Here is a 6,875-nt window from a genome sequence, read left to right as displayed (position 1 = left end):
CGGTCTATACCACTTATTTCGTACATTCCTCCTTTGGTTTGGGCTTTCTCTAGAGCGGCTCGTTCTCCACCCCATTGGTAATGGTTTTGTGCCATGTTCTCTATGAGGTTGTATGCTTCATCATGGGGTTTGTCCATTAATGCTCTGCCAGCAGCGGCATCTATAGTCATTTTAGTGTTATATAAGAGACCACCATAGAAAGTATGGATGATCAGCCATGGTTCGAGTCCATGATGAGGGCATAGTCTAAGCATGTCCTTGTAACGTTCCCAAGCTTCGAAGAGTGATTCATTATCTTTCTCGGTAAATCCGTTGATTTGACCTCTGAGCATAGCAGTTTTGCTAGGCGGAAAGTATCTCGCTAAGAATACTCTCTTCAATTCGTCCCATGTAGTTATGGAATTAGAAGGCAGGGATTGAAGCCACGCTCTAGCTCTATCTCTCAAGGAGAAAGGAAAGAGACGTAATCGAATAGCTTCGCAACTAACGTTGTTAGCTTTGACAGTGTCGGCGTATTGCATGAACACAGATAAATGGAGGTTGGGGTCGTCTGCAGGGCTTCCAGAGAATTGATTCTGTTGAACAGCTTGGACCAACGAAGGTTTCAGTTCGAAATTGTATGCCTCAATCGCAGGTGGTGCGATACTTGAATGCGGTTCAGCGCGCGAAGGAGCGGCATAGTCTCTAAGAGGACGAAGAGCAGCCATCTCTAACTTTGGGGTGATTTGATTAATTTGATCAGTAAAAGTCAATTCCTGATTAATCGGAATTGGTGCTACTTCGGGAAGATTGCGAGCTCGACGTTTGACGTTAATGAAACGTTCGATCTCGTTAATTCGTTGTATTAAATCTCCTCCTTGTGAACAAGTATTTGGCATACAATCGTTCAGAAAGAAAGGAAATAATTTCCCTATTCTCTACGGTGTAACAGTGAGTTACGATATCGACTTAAATAGTCCCCGGCAACGGCGCCAAAAACTTGATCGCGACTTTACGTGTCTATTAATTTGATGACTGCAAGTGCACAGTCTTGTCGTGTAGTTTTAAAAGATATCGAATCCACAGGGACTATGAATCGATCTACCGTTATCTAAGGTTACTATGTAAAGCTAGGGCTACTAATATTTCGATTGTTCCTAAGGGAAGGTGATTGTGAGAAATAAAGAATATAATAAAAGACAGATATCAGCATGTATTTCGTTTAACTTAAGGTGATCCGAAGGTCCATTGGCTTTTGCATAATTTAATTAAAAATCTTTACTAATTCAATTGGTTAAAAATCCTCGTCTCAAACTTTCGCTCTGTTGATTTAGATTACTATCCTAATCCTAATGTACGCTTTCTCCATCCCATTAGACTTTAGAAAAGCTTTTTGGAAACAACGTAATTAATAAAATGCCTGTTTTATGAAGTTGTTATCTATTTAAATCTCCTAATCTCAAACTTTCGCTCTGTTGACTCGGAACATGCTAATATCCCTAACGTACGCTTTCGCCATCCCGCTCGGGTGTAAAAACAATTTTTGAAAATAAATAAGTTCTAATTAGTTTTAATACGCTTTCGCCATCCTTAAAACTAATGTCCTATGTCTACTATCCAGTTAAAGATCTCAAACTTTCGCTCTATTGATTTTAACCTTTGACCGTCTTAAGATCTCAAACTTTCGCTCTATTGATTTTAAGACTTACTAATTAAATTAGACATACAAACCAAAAACAAGTGATATTTAATAAAACATAATTAAGCCAATTTATTTCGGATCCCTACGGTTAACTTACTTTACATACCGATACCTTAGTAATTTAGCCAGACATATTAATACAGTTAAGCATGCATGAATTAATTTGGCTTATAATAAAAGGCATGTTAATTGGCATATAATATATCATGCAAATAAATATATAAATAAAGGCAGTAAATATTAAACCTGAATTAAATAAATTGAAACTGAATCTTCGAGTACTGAACTTCCACCACAGGTTGGCTGGATCGTTCTTCGGAATTTGAACGGACGGAAAATAAAACAAGGAAAATAAAATGCGATAAATCTAACGTAAGGCTAGATTTATAAAAGGTTCACAACAATTTCCGATGTAGAAATAATTGTGAGAAAATAACTGTTTGAATTAAAGGAAGGCAGAAAATATAATGCACGGTACAATTTCGGCAGCACTTCGTTAGCAGGAAATCGGACAGATTGAAGTGAAGTGGCTGCCTCTATTTATAGGCGAGCCTTTGCAGTTGGAATGCGTGAAAGTAGGGACTTCTCAGACTGGGACTTGGAGACGTGCGTCTCCACTTCTTTAGGGAGACTAAGCACACGACTTGAGACGTGCGTCTCAAGTAAAGAGAATCTAGGAGTGGTTGGAGACAGGCGTCTCCTCTTGGTGACGTGGCAGAAGAACGTTGGAGACATGCGTCTCCACTTGCTTGTATGATTTGGGCCACGCACAATTTATCCTTCATGGGCTGGGTCATTAGCTTTACACATTTTGGGTCTTATTTGCACCTCCTTTTCACTTCAGCACCTATTTTTCATCTTTTAGGCATAAATAGTGGTCGTTTTAGCTCCATTTCTTCTCCTTTTCACAAATAGTCATAATAAGAGCGTAAAACCTGAAACAAAGCAAAAACTCGCGTAATATCATAATAAATCAACATAATAAACGGAAAATGCTATAAATATCTATGGATTTCAGGCTAAATATACGATATAAAATCGTGTTATCAGGAGGTAAAAAAACGACACCACAGTGTCTTTTGGAGGAAACTGAAGAAGGTTTGATTGAAGATTTAATGAGAGACGGTGAAACATGGTGGAAGCTGTGGTTCAGCGTTATTAGAAAGTGGAAGGAGGAAGACGTGGACTCAGTTAGGGTCACGTGGGTCAGGGTATACGGGGTTCTAGTGCATGCTTGGGATGGAGAATATTTTGTGGCTCTTGGAAATACTCTAGGTGAATTTATCTGCACTGATGAAAACACGGCGGATCGAAATAATCTTGACGTCGCTTGTATCATGATAAGGGTTCCATCCGCGTATGTGCTGGTTGAGTCTCTGTCGGTTGAAGTGGACGGCAAGTTGTTCCTACTGAATCTCCGGGAAGACACCTATGGCCCTTTACATGTATCAAAGTAGGTTGTAAAGGCAAAGTTTTCAGATACTGACTCTTTAGATACGATTGAAGACTGGTTCGAGAATTTCAAGGCAGGTATCAATGATTCCTAAATGGAGGATATTGAAACGGATTCCGCTCAAGGGGAGAAGAATATCAACGGCATGGGTTTGAAGAATCGGTCCTTGTTCAAAGCCAAGGAAGAAGATATGGTTTACCCATCAGTTAATCCGTTTGAAGGAGCCGTGTACCCAAAAGGCAGATGAGAGGGGGGAGTTTTCGAGGATGCTATTGGAAAGGCAAAATAGGGGATGTGTCAGAATAGTAAAAGTAGTGGGGTCAAGGTTGATGTTTCGTACACCTCTGAGCCTGTGGGGTCTAAGGTGGATTGTTCTATTGATACCTTTTTTAAGGTGAATCAGGTGGATTTGGAAGATAAAAGTAACAAGCGGAAGAAAAGCCTAAAAGTTAAATAGGTGGGGGATTTGGGCCGCAGTTATTCCAAAAAGGCCTTTTAGGCCCAAACTCGGGAGGGCCATGAAGTCCTTAACAACTTCTAAGCTCATCGTGGAAGATAATGTTTTAATACCTTTATCTCAACAGTCGATTTCTGCTACAGATGGGAAAAACTATCACGGGGAACAATCTGAATTTTCTTCAATCTGTAGGAACAATAATAGATTATGGGAGTTTGCTGGTGGCTCAGAGGAGGAAAAATTGTGGAAGGTGATCAAAGATTTAGGGGTTGTGGCAGATGAGGCGCAGAAAATTTTGCGAAACAGAACTCGCAGTTCGGAGGAAGAAGTTAATCTAAGCAAGCTGAAGGGGAATGAGTTATCTAATGTGTCTTGATGATTATAGGATCTCTAAACATAAGAGGGGGTAGCGTCTTAAAATGGAGACGGATTAGCGCCTTGTTAAATAAAGGGCAAGCGGACATTTTCTTGCTCCAAGAAACAAAACTTCTGGTGTGCCAAGATATAGTTGTCAAAAGCTTCTGGAGCATGGTGGAGGTGGGGTATTCGTTCTCAGTTTCAGAGGGTCAATCGGGAGGGTTATTAATTCTTTGGAGAGTTGGTGGTATGGAGGTAATTAGCAACTTTAGAGGGGAAGGATTCATTCGCATCAAGGTGGAGTGGAGGAACGAATTGTACTATATTGTTAACGTTTACTCCTCGTGTGTTCTAACTAAAAAGAGGATATTATCGGTATTAACGCGAATCCATTTCTCTTGGAGGCAGCTACATTCTCCTTATCCTGCAAAATCGAGAACAGTAGCTTCAATTTCTTGGGAATTCCGATAGGTTGTAATCCTAGGAGACTATCCTCATGGAAGCCTCTTGTTCTAAAGATGATAAATCGTCTATCTTGTTGGAAGGCTTGCTTCCTCAGTCTCGATGGTAGAATAAAATTATTAAAATCGGTCTTGTGCTCGCTGTCCATTTTTATAATGTCTTTTTACAGGATGCCGAAGAAGGTTATAAAGGGGATCAATAGCATTCAAGGAAAGTTCTTGTGGGGGAGTAGGGCGGATAAAAATAAAATTCATTGGGTCAAATGGGACGACATTTGCCTTTCCATGGCGCATGGAGGGCTAGGCGTGAAGAGGTTAGACGTTTTCAATATCGCGCTTCTTAACAAGTGGCGGTTGAGAATTCTCGAGGGGTCAGATTCTCTTTGGTATAATGTGATGAAAGATCAATAAGGAGACATCAGCCTGCAGGTTTTAAGTGGTGGAGGTTGTTTCCCATTGTGTTTCTCTTCGTCTACTTGGTGGCAAGACGTGATGGCAACTGTTAATTTTGGCAGGGAGGATTATTTCGTTAAAGGCTGCAGGTTTATCATAGGAAGAGGGTTTTCTACAGCATTTTGGCAAGCTATATGGATCACTGATAGATCCTTGAAAGAAGCTTTTCCTGGGTTGTTCGCAATTACCACTCTGAAAGATGTCGCAATAGCGGCTCTCGGCGGTTAGGGCGTGGATGGCGAATGGGAATGGTTGGATTTCAATATTTCTTTGTCGATGGCTGCTCTGCCTACAATTGCAGATGATATTCTCGCGTTACGCAAAATTTTGTTTGAGGTGGATCTGTCTATGCAGCAATAGGACCAGCCTGTTTAGGAGTGGGAGAAAAATAGCATGTTCTCGGTGCGTTCCTTATATGATAGGTATGTTGCTGACTTCTATTAGTTTGGTCCTTCGGGTAAGTATGATGAGGCTTTGAGTTTGATTTGGGAATCTGGTGTTCCTTCTAAAATTAAGGCATTCAGATGGAGGTGTTTAATTGTTAGGCTTCTGACCCGGAGATCTTCTTGGTATTAGAGGTATGTTCTCATTAACTCCTCGCAAATGTGTTCTTTGTGACCTGACTTGTGAAACTATTGACATTTGTTCATCAATTGTTGTATAGCGAGATTGATTAGGAGGGAGGTAGCGGAGTGGGTTGGTTTCTCGTACAGGAATAGTGAGGGGATGAGAGGTAGTTTTATGGACTGGTACTACCTGTGCAAGAGTAGTAGGTTGAAGAAAGGAAAGGAAGGTGTCTTATGGGCGGAAACCCGTTGGAGCATATGGTTGTTACGTAACGCTATTATCTTTAGGGGAGATGAATGGAATATTTACGATACAGTGTGGAGGATTAAGTCTTTGGTTTGGCGGTGATCTTTCATTAGTAATATTACATATCCCAATTGTAATTTCTACGAGTTCTGCAAGGATACTTTTTTCTTTCTATCGTAGTTCAACTGGTTTGTAATCTTACTCTTTTGTTTCCGGTCTCGAGAACTTTTAGTTCTCAGTTCAATATATTTCTTGCTTATTAAAAAAAGGAATCAGTTATTATAAACTCTAATTTTTAAGTAAATGAAAATGAAAATAGTGGAAAAAATAATGTCTCATGAGTAAACTAAAATTATTGACAACTAAACTTTTGTTAAGTGAGATTAAATAATCTAGTAATAAAATCTTAGAATATTTATTATTAAAAAATTGTTAATGAAGATAGTTAAAAATAGGATAATATTGTCCTCTATTCTAAAAACTTGTGTATTTTTCGTAGCAACACATTTAAACCACTTCTATTATTCTAGCTTATTATTTTATAATGAACTAATTTATTGCACCATTTCCATAATTTTTCATTAAAATCACATCACCAAGAATTTCATGTATTCCATCAACTACACTACAACGTGCAAGGGCTACTAAAGCGGTCTTTTTGGGCTTTTAGAGCGCTTAAAAGCGCTGCCAAAGCCAGCGCTGCCGTAGGTAACGACGACGCTTTTGAAACTCCAAAAAAGCGCTCTCATAGCCCCCCTATAGCAGCGCTTTTACCAGAAAAGCGCTCTCGTATCCCCCCTATAGCAGCGCTTCTTCCATAAAAGCGCTCTCGTAGCCTCCCCTATAGCAGCGCTTTTATCCAGAAAAGCGCTCTCGTATCCCCCTTATAGCAGTGCTTTTTCCAGAAAAGCACTCTTGTACCCCCCCTATAGCAGCGCTTTTTCCAGAAGCGCTTTCGTAGGTTGCGCTTTTTTTTATTTTTTATGTTTTTTTTTATCTTAGGCAGCGCTTTTAGTTAGAAAGCGCTTTCGTAGGTAGGCCTTTAAGAGCGTTTTTTAAAAGCGCTGTCGTTGCTAAACGCAGTATTTCAAAGTGCAACCTGTAATTTAAGCCTCCCAATTCGACCTGTAATTTATATTTATTTTCAACCTGTAATATTTTCGACCTATAACATATTTTCAACCTGTAATATTTTCAACC

At 39.7% G+C, this 6,875-nt stretch overlaps 1 non-coding gene across 1 annotated transcript; it reads left to right on the top strand.

Annotated features, from left to right (window-relative positions):
• Positions 1 to 225: 225 nt before the first annotated feature.
• Positions 226 to 332, top strand: LOC131641380 (small nucleolar RNA R71). Its single transcript, XR_009295499.1, has one exon. It is a non-coding gene; the product is annotated as a small nucleolar RNA R71 (small nucleolar RNA).
• Positions 333 to 6,875: the final 6,543 nt, after the last annotated feature.

This window comes from Vicia villosa, unplaced genomic scaffold, assembly GCF_029867415.1.
Source record: "Vicia villosa cultivar HV-30 ecotype Madison, WI unplaced genomic scaffold, Vvil1.0 ctg.003703F_1_1, whole genome shotgun sequence".
Lineage (NCBI taxonomy): Eukaryota > Viridiplantae > Streptophyta > Magnoliopsida > Fabales > Fabaceae > Vicia > Vicia villosa.
This window is presented reverse-complemented; position numbering and strand designations above follow the sequence as displayed.